General features: G+C 49.7%; 1 protein-coding gene across 10 annotated transcripts in view; it reads left to right on the forward strand.

Moving 5' to 3' along the window:
* The window catches only part of BAZ2A (bromodomain adjacent to zinc finger domain 2A), a 1,342,005-nt gene that overhangs the window by 39,609 nt on the left and 1,285,472 nt on the right, over nucleotides 1-16,924 (forward strand). For 2 of the 10 annotated variants that reach the window (XM_078689113.1, XM_078689114.1), the window contains exon 2: nucleotides 5,156-5,255. The exons of the other annotated variants lie outside the window; for them this stretch is intronic. The gene's annotated coding sequence lies outside the window, so the exon portion shown is untranslated. The remainder of the gene's footprint in view (nucleotides 1-5,155; nucleotides 5,256-16,924) is intronic. 10 annotated transcript variants of the gene reach the window in all.

The raw sequence follows: 16,924 nt of genomic DNA on the forward strand, positions 1-16,924 counted from the left end.
AGGCCCCCCTGCGCAACCGCCCCGGCCTCCAAAGATGCCAGGTCGCCTAACTTGGGGTCCAGCTTAATGAGCGAGCCTCTCCGTACTTTCGAGAGGGCACAGTTGGCGTTACCTAAGAAGATAATCACCCGCTGTGCCCAAATCGAGGGAACGTCCGGGGATATGACGGAGCCCGACAACTTTGCTTCCTCCGCCATATCCAACATTTCCGTCATGAGCCCCACTGCGTCAAGAAGCTTATCCTGGCAGGATCGCCAGGAGCGATCTATACCCTTGCGGGCGTCCTTCATACACTTGACCAGGAAGGTGGCCATCTTGGAGTCAAGCTCCGGTGTGCAGGCAACCTTCCCTTCGAAGGTGGGGCAAGGAGACACTACCCGCAAACAACCCCTTGCTTCCTTCTCCAATGGCTTGAGGAGGCGACCCACCACAAACTTGGCCACCTTGTCCCCAGGCGCCCAGGCAGCTGACATCGGGTGGACTATGTTGTCCGGATTAAGCATGCCTGAGGAGTCCTGTGGCAAGTCGGCCGCCGAACTGGACGGTCGCCAAGACCCCTCCTTCTCCTCCTCGTCGTCCGAGTCCGCTGGGGAGCCCCCATCCAGGGATGGCGAGTCTGGCCCAACAGATTCCGCGGGAACCGGGACCGGAGAAGGCACAGGGGGCGGGTTGGACAACTTAGCGACAAAGGTGTCCCTGGGGCGGTCAAAAGCATCCAAATCACCCCCTGGGACCCCCCCCCCCCAGACCCTCCTCCACACGTCCCTTCTTAGGTAGTGGGGGACCCTCCCCCTGGGGCAAGGTAGGTACAGAACCAGTGGAATCTAAGCGGGCATGGGCCAACTTGGCGCATTCCGCTATGATGCGGTTCGTAAGACGCTCCTCCATGGGAGCCACCACATCATTAACACATTTGAAAATGAGTCCTCAACAGCCTGAAAGAACTGATCGTCTAAGGGTAGGTACTGTTGCTTCTCCTCATAGTACTCCTCTGCACTCATACTGACTATTTTCCCAAAACAGTAGGACACACTCTACAGCTCAGCCCAATGTCTGAGGTATCACCCCTTTACCTCAGGGAGCCTGTCAGAAAACCCTGAGCTACAGCCACCAATAACCAGGTTTGCCTGTACGCAAAGAGCTCTCCTCTCCCTAAACGCTGCAATTGGGGCACAGGGGGTTAATCCCTTACTAGTACGGGCAGTCTGAAAGGCTGCAAATGTGTGAGGAGCGGGGTGAAACCCCGACGTATAGGCTGTCCGGGCCCGAGCGTGCGCGTCCTCAGGCAGAGCCTGACAGGACACTATCCGCCACCCGGCGCACTAAAGGCTCTTTAAGCTCACAAGACAAAGTTCCTGCCCGCAGGCGATTCGTGTGGCGTTGCCGTAATACAGACCCCTGCCAGGGCGTGCAATTTGAACTTAGCGGGAATACGGACCCCCCGGGGGCGTCACGGTATGGCAGCAGGGGAACAAGGCTCTCCGGGTTTGTGTCTCGCGACGCGTCCCTCCTGCTCTGAGACGCGCTGCAGAGACCAACGAGACCTGGGAGCTCCCCTAGCGGCCACAATAGGGGACCGCACCACCGGGGATATCCTCGAAAGGAGCGGAGCGCTCCCGCGGCAGGGAACCTGCTGAATAAAGCACAATATCCACAGAATCCCCAACAAGGCGAGTCAGAGAACCGCCAACAAATCTAATGAAGTTCACAGTCGACAATAAGCAAATAGATAGCAGAGAAAGCACCAGAACAAAAAAGGTAACTGCGGAGCAGCGAAGAAAGAGGAGGGACAACCAGGGTGAAGGACCTTTCTAGGATGTACTGACACTCAGGAAGGACTATGGACTGGTGTTACATGATGGACTCATGGGTGTTCTAGTCCGTTCAAGCTTATTTGAATTTTGCTTTGTTTTTTCCAGTTGGATGTGTTCCATGGATAAAAATAAAGTGTTTATGTGTTGATTTCGCTGCTGTGGAGAAATGAATAGAATAAAGTGAAGAAAGATATAGCATAATCGGAGCCTCCGGTCCTGACATAGAATTCTTTATTCATTTTCTTACTTTAGTAAGCGATTTAAAACTGTAGCCTACAGTTTTAAGTTGCTTACTAAAGGAAGGAAGGAAATGAATAAATAATATTGTGTATTGTAAAGAATATGAACTGTATGTGTTGATTGCCTGTGCAATGTTTTTTTCTTTCTTTGCTGAATTCGTATACAAATACAGGTGACATGTTTTTCTAGGGTGCTGAACCATTATAGATATAACCAACTAATTAGTATGATATGCACTTACGAGATGACCCATTTGTGTTTGTGCTTGGTACAGAGTTTTGATGCACAAACTCGTTTTAGTGGTTCTGTTATTAGTCATTCTTTTGTTTACGTAGGGGCCGCCTCAATGGCGTTTTTGGTCGTTACAAGTGACCCTAGGAGTTAATGTGTGTACTGTTGCGTTCTAAAATTATTCTTTCTTTTTTGACGTTTAATAGTAGATATGGATCTATAATCATATTATAATGCTTTCTTTTTTTGTCAATACACTTGCGTGACATTCACTCATTGTACGATATGCATTAGTATAACTTCAAGATGGCTTCCGAGTTTGTTTTTGCAATTACTGCATGTGACTCCGAATTTTGGAAATGGATATCGATTCCAAGATGGCGCTCATGGTCCACGCCGTGCGCATGCGAGGATTACTATCCTGCTCTACCTTTTCCGTTAACCTGTAAGTTAAGTTTAGTTTTTGCTAATTTTTGGACTATTGTACGCTGTGGCTGTCTTTTTAGGTATCACCTGAGCCAGCGCATGCTCTCCTCTGGCGAGACTTTTAGTAAGGGCTTCAGAAAATGCTACCACTGTGGCCTAGAGCTTTCGGTTACGCGCTTCCATCATGGCTCATTAAGTGCATCGCTCGCGGGTAACCTTCCAGCCCGAGATCGCGATCACTCCCACTTTGACGTCCGCGTCGCGCGCGCACACAACTCCCAGGCTTGTCTTCAATGCCATCACTTGTTTCTTGTGGGCAATCAGGGCATCCTCCCTGAAATTGAAGTACGGTATGATTATTTACAGTGCCCTCGCCCTTTAAACGGGGCACTATTTTCGATCCTGGGGGGATTCATAAATAGATCAAGCTCTGGGAAGAAAGACCCATCCGAAGTATGGCCTCGCAGAGTCCTCATCCATGCAAAGGAGCTTTCTGAGAAGAGGTTCCCTCTGCTCAGGAGGGCAGGCTCGGACGACTCCTGGCACCTCAGTAGAAACCTTAACTGGTTCATCTCAGGCCGCGTCCCTTGCTCTTAGCTTGCTGAGCAGTCCTCTGCATCTAGACTAGTTTATCAAGGAGGCGGGGCTTCTCCCTTGTGTGCCTCTAAGTACTGGGGTCTCTCTCTCTCCGAGAGCGGTAAAAACTGGACTCCGCCTGCTAAAATGCGGAAGAATCTTAACACTTGCGATGGCAGCCGCGATCTTTCTTCTTAGCAGCTGCATTTTTACCAAGTTAAGTTTTTGTCATAGCGCCAAGAAACTCTGGTATGCCTGCACGTTCTAAATAATTAGAAAATACATATAGTTGTAGAAGGACACTCCTTTTGAGAAATAGCTCTGTTAAAGACTGGGTGGCTTTCTCTTCGCAGTTTAAAAACCTTGTGTCTTCAGTTATTCTTGTTTTGAATGACACCTCTTATAGTTTTAGACAAAAACCATCCTTGCCACTTCTGTATGGTATATGGACCATGAGAAGTCCTATAAAGCATCACGCAGATGGAAGTATAAAACAAAGTGAGACACATATGTATTTATTTTTAAATCATGCACAACGTTTGAGCGAGTTTAAACCAATGAAATTGCACTGTACCGCGTAGGGTAGGGAAAAAAGTATGACGTAGCATTTCACTGTCCTGGGACCCCAAAGGCTGCAGCCGGACCCTAAATATTGTTCCTTTCCTGTTACTGCCACATAACTCCTTCTTAGGGGTGTGGTCGTATTCACATTTCTGTATTTACACGACCGCTGTGGAGAAGCACTGAACGGAGCTTGCTCTGTCAGGTTATTGATCAGGATTCCTTCGATGGGACCCAGGCACCGGAGAGACGTCATGCATGCTGCACATGGAAGGGCCACACGTCCATCGGCTCTTGTGCATGGTGTCTCTAACAGCATCATGTATGCTCATAGTCCTGACAGTATCACCTGACCTCAGGGACACAGACAAGCTGCAGACACAGGTCACCTGAATGAGAGCTAAGTGTTGCTTCTTGGGGGTTCAACCATGTGAAAGAGGGGTACACACCCAAACTCCTGTCCCCTTACACAGTTCAAATGTACACTGCACCCAAGTATGTATACTAAAAATATGCTTTGAGAGAGTCCTAATGTAAATGAAAAACGCCTTCTTAGTAACCTTGAGTCGGGTCACTTAGATGAAAAGATGTAGATTTATTGAAGAAGACCTCTCTTAGGGTACAGATTCTATATAAATGCCTCACCAAGAGCAGCACCCTCACTGCTCGGCCCACTCTCTTCAACTGACCCCCGCCACACCAAGGGAGGTATTTTCCTGTATGCCAGACTCACAACATAAGTGGGAAGCGACGAGTGGGTGTAGGGCAGCTCCATTGTCCATTTGGCCCCTGGACAATTAAAACCAGCATTTACAATGCAATAGGTGTCTTATTTACATGAGTTTGAGCTGTGGGTAATGAAAATGACGATGCCTTTTATTTATTTATTTATTTGTTTAAACATAAATAAAAGGCATTGTCATTTACAATGCCAATAGCTTAAACGTGCGTAAATGCGAGACCTATTGCATTGCAAATGCTTGTTTATCATGCTTATGTGGTCTCTTTATGAACACTCTGTATACGGACCTTTAGGAAGGTTTGGCCGTGGTCTTGTCTGTTAACACGTATTTGGTATTGGCACTCTCTATTCCATCTGTTTTAATGATAGATGGAATTTGCGATTTACTGACTTGAATACTCCTGGGATTACTAGTTAATTGCTATTATCATATATTTACCATATACTCTTTTTTTTTTTTTTTTTACTCGATTGCTTACATCTAATGGTGCATTATTTCTGCAGCATACGAATAACTCTTCAGTTACTTATTAGGACTTTAGATATTCTCTTTTTCTCTATTTAGGGAATTCATTCATATTATGGCCTATGATCCCGGCAATACAGAGCCGTTTTTCCAAACAAAGATTATCAACACTCTGAGCAGATTCCTACTGATACAACAGGTTATTATGGACTCTTTTGTATTTCCTTTTTCTTTTTTTTTCACGTTTCTCTTATATATGAGGTCTGGCACCTGTGGCAAAGACATCTCTGCATGCTGGGTACTATGGTCCTATTCTGTATTATTACTCTAAGAGATTCACAAACTTGCGGCCCTCCTTTTTGCTTATGCCGATTTTTCTTTCTTTGGATCAAAATTATTAACTGGATTTAATTTGTTTAACTCACACTGTTAATTTATTGGTAATATTGTACAAAGAATCACAATGATGTGCAATTGGTGTAGTATACCCTTTTCTTTCCCTCATTCCGAAGCTGAACACCTGTGGTGGGTGAAGGTGTTTTACTAGTTTTGGTTGTGTATTCTAGGCTTTGATGTTTTTTACTTAAATGTTTACAGCCCTGAAGAAGTTGAGGCAATACTTACCTATCGACGAACCACGTGTTGGCTGAACCGTACTATTGGCTACACTATTGTATTTTGGCTGTACAATCCTACCATTGATGGGAATTTATATTTGCTGTGTGGAACTTTGCTAGCCTCGTTTTTGAGAAGATTTATGGACTACTCCTCCTTTGACCCGAACACAGGAATTGGATTAAAGTGGACTATTTTTCACTTATTTTTGAATTGGACATTGAATCTTTATTATAACCTGAGTGCTCGGATTATTCTTTTGAGATTGTTTGTCCCCTCTCTTTAGAGGGACATATTCAGGGTTGTTTGGTAACCAACCCTTTTCCTTTTGAGCACCATTTAATTTGATAGTAGAAAAATATACAATCTCCACACATAGCATAGAGCGCCCATTTTTGCTTCTTCGACCTGGTTACCAATTGTTTATATTTATCTATCAAAACTGTTAATTTGAATCTATATCATGCTAATCTATAAAAGGGAAATGTACGCTTGAACCATCTTTTAGGGGACTAATTAGTATTAGAAGTTTAAAAAAAAAGGCTGCAGGGGAGGTTGATAAAGGCCATGTAGTCATGGCTTAGGCAAATGCCAGTGAACCCTGTTAACCAACATATCATTGTGTCCTGCTATTTTTCCATTCACAATGTACGCTTGGTATGCAAAATACCAAGAATGCTAGTCCCTTTCAGAGAACACTCTCAATAATTATGCTTTTTTTACACTGTGCTCTAACTTATGCTTTAAATTATTTCAAAGGAAAAGGATATCGGAACAAAGATTATCTCGTTCACTGGATCTTCAGGCTTAATATTACAGTGACTTTAGTAATGTCTGTTTTCAGCTGTTTTGTGCTTTCATATCTTGCTCAAAAGTTTCTGTGCTGCACACCTGATATTGGACTGAATATCTGGAAAACCATCTTGTAATGTTTTGGTTTCAATTACTTGTATTGCTTTTGCAAAAGACGGGAACGAACGAGCCAGTGTGCTCAACAATCATCGGGGTACAACCCGGCAGTTTGGCTATGGCATGTAATAGGCGTGAACAAATAAAGAAAAAGGAAAAACAACACTCCGCCCCTCCCCCCCCCCTCGAATAAAAATGAAAAAAACTCCCTAAGAAAGCAAAGAAAGGAACTGCGCTCCAGAAGGAAACCTCCCAGAATATGCTAAGTAGCGGGCGCAGTGGGAGCAGATGGTAAAGGAGGATACGCAAGTCTCAAGAGTCTGAGGTATTTTGGGCAGGTGACCTCCGTAAATTCGGATGTCAATAGTGCAAGGGGCTCCCACAAATCATGAAATGAAGCCCCTGGATTGGTCAAGGAAAGAGAAATCTTCTCCATCCCTAAAATAGTCCATAATCTGTGGAGCCAACCTAGTCGTGTAGGAACGATCTTAGTACCCCAGTGCGTCGGAACATTCTGGACCACCGCACCCAAGGCCAGCGCCATCTGTTTGTCACTCCTGAATGGATTTAAGAGGGAAAGTGATGGTGTTGGGGAGGCCCAGAAGGATGTAAACTGGGAATCTGGGTATCGAAATGTAAGTCCACCTCGTCGAGGACTTGTTGCCAATAGGACCTCAGGGCGGGGCATTCCCAAAGTAGGTGAGTAAGGGTGCCCAGGGAGCTCCAGGTCCGCCAGTACAGCAGGCTACGTAAAGGATTACCCCTGTGAAACCTCACCGGCGTTTACTACCAATATGTGGCCAGTTTAGTGGCCGTCTCAATAGAGGCTAGGTTGCGTGTGGTGCCCGGTGATAACTCCTTTCGTGAAAGTTCCCTACCCAACTCCCCCTCCCAACGCAGTTGCCCGGGGATTTCCTAGTATCTGAGGTGCCTAGAGTGAATTTATACAGGTCCGATGTCAGTCGTGCATTGTTGTCGTGTTATTATCCATTTCTCAAAGGATGTGAGAAGCCTCTCTGCACCCTCTCTTACTTCCCTTTGGAGCACCCAGTGTCTAATCTGTAGGTATCAGTAACGTTCCATCTCGGGAATTCCATGCTCAGTGCGGAACTCGGTGAAAGGGCACAATCCCGAGTGGTTGAAAAAGTGGCCTATGGAGCGGCAAGCCTCAGTCGTCCAATGGTGGAATTCTCCGTGGTCGAGTCCAGGAGTAAAGTCTGGGTTCTGTGCGATAGGTGTTATAGGAGATAAGAATGTCTTGAGCCCCCTTATCCCATGCCAACAGTATGGGTCGGATAACCTCTAAGAGGTACCGATTGCGAGGGCTCCCCGTACGCGAGAGGAAGGGAACTCCCCATAATGGCTGGCTGGCGAGGGACCTGTCCATGAACAGCCAGGGTTTCTCAGATTCAGGGCGTGACCACTCCACCAGCGCCTTCATTTGAGCCACCAGCCAGTAAGCCAGTAGGTCAGGGACACCCAGTCCACCGGATCGCAGTAGGTGAGTTCACGGCGCATCCGAGCCCGCTGATCTCGCCAAATAAAACACTCAATATCTCTCTGTAGAGCCCATATGACCCCGGACGGTGGTGTCAGCGGAGAGTGTGGAATAAGTAAAGTATCTGGGGCAATAACACAAGTTTTACCGCCGCTATCTGGCCCAGCCAAGAGAGGGAGTGGGGTCTCCACTTCCGGAGGAAGTCCCGGACCTGTTTCAAAGCGCTGTGTAGTTAGACTGTCTGACGGCGATAATAGTAGGGGCCACCCGCAACCCCAAATAGGAGATAGATTCATGGGCCCACTGGATCTGAAAAGTGCGCCGGATGTATTCCAGCGTCTCGGGTTCTAATGACAGATTAAGGGCTTGTGACTTGTGCATGTTGATCTGGAAGCCAGGGGCAAGTGCAAAGCGGTCTAGTTCATCTAAAAAAGCTGGCAGGGAGTTCCTAGGGCATTCCAAAGTTGCGACCACATCGTATGCATATCGATCCAGTTTATGCTCCGAGCCCCGGAAGCGCACTCCTTTAATAGCAGTGTCCTCACAGACTCTTTCAGCCAAAGGCTCCATATAAAGAGCGAATAGAAGTGGTGACAGTGGGCACCCCTGTCTGGTCCCCCTACAAATAGAGAAGGCTGCTGACTTCATACCGTTCACCCGCATGATAGCTGCAGGGTTCGCGTAGCTCTGGAAGATCCAATCGATTAAAACGGTCTGGTAAACCAAAGTGGACCAGCATCGCCCTTAGATACGGCCAGTGGACACTGTCGAACGCTTTTTCGGTGTCGACCAAGAGGCCTATACGCTCTGCTGGAAAGCGTTGTGAGCGGTCTACTAAATGAAAAAGTTGTTTGGTATTATCGGAGCACGGGCGTCCAGGGACAAAGCCAGACTGGTCAGGGTGTATCAATCCGGGTAGGCGGCGAGAGCGTCTGGCAGCCAGGATTCCAGTTAAGAGCTTTAGGTCTCCATTAAGAAGGGATATGGGGCGGTAGGAGCTACAGAGGCGCTTGTCCTTGCCTGGCTTAGGAATCACTGTGATTAAGGCCTTCAACATGGAGGGTTGAAAGGAAGAAGTCCGGGTCGACCCTACTGAATTAAAAACGTGCGTCAAAAGCGGGGCCAGTGTTGTGCAAAACTGTTTATAAAAAATAAATGTGAACCCATCAGGGCCAGATGACTTGTTGAGACAACCTCCTCAGCCGAATAGCTTATCTACCTGGTTGGGAAGTACTTTGGCTGTGGCCATGTCCCGAAGATAATGGGCCGGTTCATTCTCGGGCAAGGTTTGGGCCGTATATAATGTTTTGTAGAATTGCCTAAAAGCCTCCACGATCTCTGGGTCGTCTCCACACTCCCCTCCCCGGGAATCCTGTATCTCAGCGACCCTGTGTGCCGGTCTTTGCACCTGAAGTCGTTTCGCAAGAAGGCGCCCGCATCGATTTACCCCCCCCCCCCCCCCGCCCCCCCCCCCCACACATAAAAAGCGTGTGTAAGGCAGAGGGCTGCTTATTCAGCCCAATCAACGTCCTACCCCATGAGCTGTGCGCGGGTGGCTTTGAGAAATTTCCAGACTCTGGGCACCCCCGTTCTTTGATGGATGCGTTCCAGCTCGGCGACCCCACCCATCACCCGGTCCCTTTTCTCCCGTCTAGCCCTATTTCAGCCGCCGCTATGCCAATGAGTTCCCCACGGACAACCGCCTTCATCGCCTCCCATAGGGTCGTCATGGAAATATCTGGTGTATTATTAATGGTCAAGTAGTCCGTCATGCATTTCTGAATCTGTTGCACCACTGAGAGATGCTGGAGCATGGTATCGTGGAGGCACCAAAAGTGGCGGATGGTGCGCTGTGGAGGCAGGCTCACAGAGAGTCGAATTGCACAGTGGTCCGAGGGGGCGCAGGGGAGGATCTCACATCCCGTGCCTGTTGTTTCAGAGGGTCAGCGGTAAGGATATAGTCTATGCTGGTATACTTTTTGTGGGGGTGTGAATAAAATGTTTACGTTCTAGTATTGGGATGGCGAAGCCTCCAGATGTCCGTAAGTCCAGCCTCCACCATCAGACTCCCAGTGTTGGAGAGGGCCCCTGACTGTCCCCATCTCTGTCCGGAGTGGTCCAAGTCTCTGTCAAACACCAAATTAAAATCTCCCCCCCCCCCCCCCCCCCAAAAGTATTGTTCTGTCCGGGAGGCTAATGAGCTCCTGTAGTGTCGTTTTAATAAAGGTCTCTTGCCCGTTATTCGGAACATACACCGTAGCTATCATGAATGTATGTGTGTCCAAGGTAAAGGCTTGTGCCAGAAGCCTCCCTTTAATTTTGGCCTGCTTACTGCTGATATGACCAGGAAATCTGGAGGATACTAGAATAGCAACTCCTGCAGTCTTGGAGGTAGCTGAGGAAAACATCTGGTGGGGGAACGCCCTGGACCTCAACCGGTGTGTATCAGTGGGTAGCAAATGTGTCTCCTGAAGAAGGCATATGTGATCGTCTGATCGCTCGAGATAAGACAGGAGGGCTCGCCGTTTGGTGGGGTTATTCAGCCCTTTCACATTCTGAGACAAAACGTTAACGTCAGAAGACATCAGAGTGGGACCCCATGTGTGATATAGAAAAGCGCCACTGATCCCCTTCAAATAGCAGATGTGGTGGTGTAGCAAGTAACAAGCCCTATTCAAAAATTCGGAGGAGGAGGAGAAGCCCAAAAAAAACCCAAACAAAGAACAACAAACATGTACGTGCATAGTCCACCAGTGTCCCGGGCAGTCTGATCTTGGTGAGACGTGGGATTGATCGCAGGAACCCCACCCCCCTCCCCCTGCCCCAGACCCAGGCAATCTGGCAAGGCCCATGAAGAACACAAGTATCGGCACCTCTATCCATACGACTCAGTCTGCGGCATTCGAGTCTTCTGATAATGACTGGAGAACTGCTGAGCGTTCTTTGGTTATAACATCTGGCGTAGGAGCTCCCACTCGCTGCCATCGATTGTTGTCAGCTCGGCGACCAAGAGAGGCAGAGGACTCTGGTCCGTTGCAGCTCACCTCCAGGAGACGGAGAAAAGAGGTCACCTCCTCCAGTGAACGGATCTAACGAAGCCGGCCTTCCATTTAACGATGAGCCGGAAAGGATGTCCCCAGGAGTAAGAGACGTCCTTAGAGCACAGAAATGTGGTGACAGGGCGAATCTCACGTGTTTCTGCAGCGTAGAAGCTGCCAAATCTTGGAAGAGAAGGGGCTTGCAGGAGCGGAATTCGATGGGGTGGGTGGCCCCTCCTTCTTGAATGATGCGTTCTTTGAGCTTGAAATCATGGACGCACGTCAAAATGTCAGGCGGGGTAGCCTTTGGTGACCTATTAAGCTATGCGTCCAGTCCAGCTTGATGTCCAGGGGGCCTCCTAGAATATGATGGAATAAGTCTGTTACGAAGGCTTCGATGTCCTGTTCTTCGACACCCTGAGGCACCGCCCAAATTCCTATATTGTTGCGGCGGGAACAATTCTCGAGTTCTTCTGCATGGGCTTGAAGGGCCAGGTGCTGATCTTTAAGTCTGAGAACCTCCTTCGCCCATGGCGGCTGTCTGGTTCTCCAAATCGTCCACTCATTCCCCCACGGAGTCGATATCCTTACGCATCTCTCTGATTACAGCTGTGAGGTCCTTCTTCATAGAATGGACTTCTCTTGTAAAGTCCAAAAAGAGGGACTTCAGGTCGCTGGGCATGACCAGCCTCTCCAGGTCCTCCGGTCCCCCTCTGGTCCGCTGTACTTCCCAGTTGCGCCATTGACTCAATACCCCCAGTTCCGGCCTTGAGTAGTAGGTCCCTAACAGACCGGTCCTTTCGGGACCTAGCAGCAGCCATCAAAAGGGATCTCTAATCCACACCACTAAGCAATGAGCTAGGCTGACCTCGGAAAAATACGTCACCAAACCTACCAGTCCGTGCTGCAGTGTTGGCCTTCAATTCCCCATCAGTAGGAGGACTCCGTCGTCCCAGAGTCAGTGTCTGTGAGGGCTGGCGTTTCCCGGGCCCCTCAATGAGACATCCGGAGGGCCGTTCCATAGATGGTATTGCGCAGGTCAGGGGGCCCCTACTCGGCTCAGGAACTGCCTCCAGCCCTCAACGTTCAAAAGAGGCTCACCTCTCCGCCGGCTCTCCGCTGCTCACTGCGCCTCTCTGTGTGGGAAGAGCAAGGCTCCCCTCCGCTGCGGTCATTGAGATGTATGGCAGGTGAGATCCCAGGCCTGGTATCTGCCATCAGTCAGGCCCTCACACAGGGCCTAGCTTGCTGCTATGATGTTCCAGTGGCTGCTGCGCTGCAGAAGGAGGGTGCTCAGCTGACCACGCTGCTCTCCCCCCTGGGCTCAGAACGTGGCGGTTGCTGGTACCATGGCCCCTCCGGCCCAATACTACTGGGGCAGTGCGCCATAGCGAGGACAGTTTCTAGATCCCCCACTTCCCCCCCCACCCCTCTGGGCAAAGCAAACCTCGATTCCACCCCAGCCAAAGATGCTGCCTGATGAAGCTCCACAGGGGTCCTTGGTGGCGCGGGCCCAGTCACTCTGGAGCCCTGGGGGCAGATGGCGCCGCAGGTAGGCCTCGCTTGCAGTCTGGTTGTGTCAGGAGTGGGCTCACCTCTGCCACTCGTGGACCGATGATTAGCGGATCAGGCCGCTGCCGCCATCCACGCCTCTGCCAGGCACGTTCATTCGATATCGGGTCCCTCGTCAGCGAGAGCGCACCTCCGCTCCTCTCCTTCGCCACAGAATCTGCTCCAGTACGCGGGAGGCCGGCTTCCGCCCGCAGCGATGCGTCTGCCGGGCCACAGGCCGCGACCGCCGCCACTCGTTCTGACTCCGGTTACAGCCGTGCAAGGTCTCTGCCGCCCCAAAATTCAATTGGATGTGCCGGGGCGCTATCTAGACCCAGTGTGGTCCGAAACCGCCTACGGGGGTCTCTCTGGACAACACTATGCAGGCCAGACCTGGTGAGCAGGACGGAGCGGCGAGCAGGCACGTCCTACTCGGCCGCCATCTTAGCTACCCAGCTCCCTCCCCCCCCCCCCATCTTGTAATTTTAATACACACTTTCTCCCTTTAACCACTTGCGTGCGGCAGGAATTCCAGCCCTGTGCTGGACATTCCAATCGCGGGCGTGGTAATTTCGGAACCATTCCGTCAGCACAGCCCAACCGTGACTCATGACGGAATGGTTCCGTCACGAGCATGGAAGGGGTCAAGTGCATCCTAAATGCTACAGCATGCCTCGTTAGGGCCTGAAGGAATATGGCCACATCACTCCACCCTGATTGAACTCAAACCCGCCACCACCCGCTGATGTCAGCTATCACTCGCTCCAGAGAATATGAATCCTTAATTGAGAGAAAGCTGGCTGTAAGAGTGCCCAATTTGGTGCTGGATGTTAACTGGGCCATGTGGTTTTCCCGGAACAGCTGTACCAGTTGGTTTCGTGAAATGCCGGCACAAGTATGCTCCGGGTCAGACCACAATGGCGCAAGTCCAAGTTTCTCAAGTTCCAACCTTACATATTTCAGCCAAGGAAGCCTACCCGCATTAGGCAGACCCAGTACCTCAATTAGTTCTTGCCTATATTCAGATAACTCAGGAGTTACCCAGACTCTCCTCCAGAAGGTTAGGGGTCTGAGGGCAAGTTCCTCCTCAATAGGTCTGATACCAAGGTCCAGTCTTAGCGGCACCAATGGGGTACTCGCGGGCAGAGCTGTCAATTGCCTTAGAAATCTATTCTCCGCAACAGTGAGAGCTGGGCTAGTTTTATGACCCCACAGCTCGGCCCCGTAGGATACTGCCCCACGCGCCCGCAGTTTATAAATTTCTAGTGGGGGGTCGATCGGTTTATATGATGACTTACTTAAAAGTTTCAGTATGCCCCTCCCCAATCTGTGTCATCTTGAGATGCAATTTCAGCTCATGTTGGGCCCAAGTAAAAGATTCATTAAGAGTGAGGCCCAGGTAGTCAAAAGTTTGAACCCTGTCTAGTCTAACACCGTCTATCATAGGGTTTGGACGTGATGTTGTGGGGGGATTAAAAATCATATTTTTCGTTTTTGGTGTATTGATTTCCAAGCCCCGCTCTTTGCAGAAGGAAACAAACCCGTCCAGGACACGTTGAATACCCATAGGGGTTTTAGAAAGAAGTAACGTGTCATCCGCGAACATGATCGCCGCGATCCTAGACCCTGCAAGCTTAGGGTCATCACTGTCCTGAACCACGTCCAGGTGTGCGATTACCCCGTTGACGTAGAGGCAGAACAGGGTTGGTGCCAAGACACAACCCTGCCTTACCCCCCTGCCAACGGGGAATCGTGGCTACAGAGAACCAGAGTTACCGCACCGGACCTGTGCCTAATTCTGGTCGTTAAGTCGTAATTAGTATGTTCAGGATTGGGTTGGGGGGGGGAGAAATTCCACGCTCCCGAAGTACGGCCCACAGCTTCTGGCGCGGGACCAGATCAAACGCCGCGCGAAGATCTACAAAGATGGTGTACAATGACTCGCCTCGGATCTTAACGGTTTTCCAATGGAGCATGCGTAAACGGAAGATCTGGTCCGTGATGGAAACCTTTTTCCTAAACACCAGCCTGAAAAGGGCTTAGGATGGAGTGCTCCTCGATCCAGTCTAGAAGACGGTTTAAAATCAAGCGTGCAAAAAGTTTTTGGGGCACGTCGATCAGGCTGATCGGCCTGTAGTTGACTGGGAGCAGAGGTGAACCCTTCTTGAAGATAGGGACAATCTCTGCCCCCAGCCAAGTACTCGGGACCTCCATGCCCCCCCAAATCGCATTAAAAATGGCCGTCAGATAGGGAGCCCATACTGCCGGTGCGTGCTTTAGGAGGTCGCCTGGTATCTTGTCCAGGCCCGGAGCTTGCTTGAGGGAAGGCCGAGGATAGCAGACTCTACCTCCACCACAGTGAACTCATACTCAGGTAATTGACTCCGAGTATTAGGAGCTGGGTTGGGAGGGTTTGATACCCCCACGTGGTCGTCCGCCCGGTAAAGAACTCGAAAGTGCTCTTCCCATACCTCGGCGGCTACATTAGGGGCCACAGCCTCAACTTGTTCTATTGACCCGGTGTTAACAATTTGCCAAAATTGCGGGGCGTTCCTTCCAGCGAGACTCGATGTTAGGTTGGCCCAATGGTCCGCCTCCCATTCTGCTTTGGCGTTGCGGATTAGATTCCTATAGGCAGCCCTTTTTTCTTTGATCAAAGCACTATTGGGATTTAATTTCAGAGCTTTGATAAGCTCCAATTTCGCCCTTCTGCACGCTGGATTAAACCAGGTATGTTTTTTATCTGGCCTTTTCCCATTTCCAGCAGGGTTCAGAATCTCGGCTACGCTTTTCAGCAAAGTCTGGTGGACAACACCGAGTTTTACAAATGCAGAACCAGAAAGGGGCTCCAGAGTCAGGGTAATCACAGATTCCAGTGCCGAGGCAACTTCTAAATATATATTAGCCACTAACTCTGGGCGAGTGACTGCCCTGTCCCATCTGATTCTACGTCTGTTGCTGGAAAGAAGTGCTCGTTTATCAGGTTCTCTCCTTCCCTTTTGGCCATTCTTAGAACGACCAGGGCAAAGAAAGTCCAGAATCAGGGGGTTGTGGTCGCTTTCGGCTCTGGGTACCACCTTAAAATCGATGACTTTGTGCCATGCGCAGGCTTCAACGAATATGTAATCCAATCGGGCCACTTGGCCAGGTTTGTTAAAAGTATGTTGTGCTGGTATGTCCGTACCAACACGGCCATTGCATGCCCTGATAGAGTGGTTGAGCGTTAAGGCTAAGATTTGGACTGCCAATGGTGCCCACGACTTAGGCAGGGGACCCACCACCGGTGGGATCTTCCAGTAATTGTCCTCTTCAGATATAACACCATCCATAAGATCCCTCAGTGGCTCGAAGTGGGAATTAAAATAGCCCACTATAACCAGAGTGGTCCCCTGGGGGATCCTGGATAGGAACATAGAGAGTTCCTCGATGGTTCTAGACTCTGATGTGGGACTAACCGGTCTGGAATATACATTCACCAGGACTAGTTTGGAGGCGTCAGGCCAGGTTAGAAGGATGCTTTGCACATCCTCCGTTGTTGTCTCCAGAGTCCTGGCGCTGCACCCCAGATGAGTTTTCACCCAAATTGTCAATCCTCCCGAGGGCCTTCCCCTTCCCCCCCATTTTGCGGGTATGGAGAAGGACGCGAAACCGCTCCTGAATTGCTCTTGTCTTGCCCAGGTTTCCTGAAAGAAGCAGATATCACTCGAGTCAATAAAAGTGCCCCACTCGGGGCAAGCCAGTTTGCTATGGAGCCCTGCAATATTCCATGATATAATTTTTAAGGATGATTTCCCAGCCATAGCCTCAGCAGAAGACATAATGGGGTCCTTCTCCCCGTTTGACCAAAGCATCTGGTTCTTCGTGACATCCCACCTTTCTGAGGGTATAGAAGCCGTCCCACCCTGTTCCCCCCGCAATTCCCCTTGAGCGCTCTTCAGCCCATTCCTGCCTCTGTCTTCCCTGGTGAACTGGGGATTTTGTTGGTTTACTTGGCAAACTCGTCTATCCAGGTTTGTTCCCAAACTAAGTCAATCCACCAGGTCTAGAGAACTAAACCTCTTGGCATGAAGATAGTTAGGGTATGGGTGTAGGGAACTGATTGAACCTATGCCCTCCAGTAAAGCTCCTAGCTCCCACCCTAGTCCAGCCCTCTTCCCCCCCAACTTGGAGCTGGATTGCTTGGTGGTGGGTAAAAGAAGGACAGTGGGTGGGCCTGGATTGTGGTACCAGCTGTGACGCCCACCCAATTGCAGATAT

Source organism: Lissotriton helveticus, chromosome 1_1 (assembly GCF_964261635.1).
Source record: "Lissotriton helveticus chromosome 1_1, aLisHel1.1, whole genome shotgun sequence".
Lineage (NCBI taxonomy): Eukaryota > Metazoa > Chordata > Amphibia > Caudata > Salamandridae > Lissotriton > Lissotriton helveticus.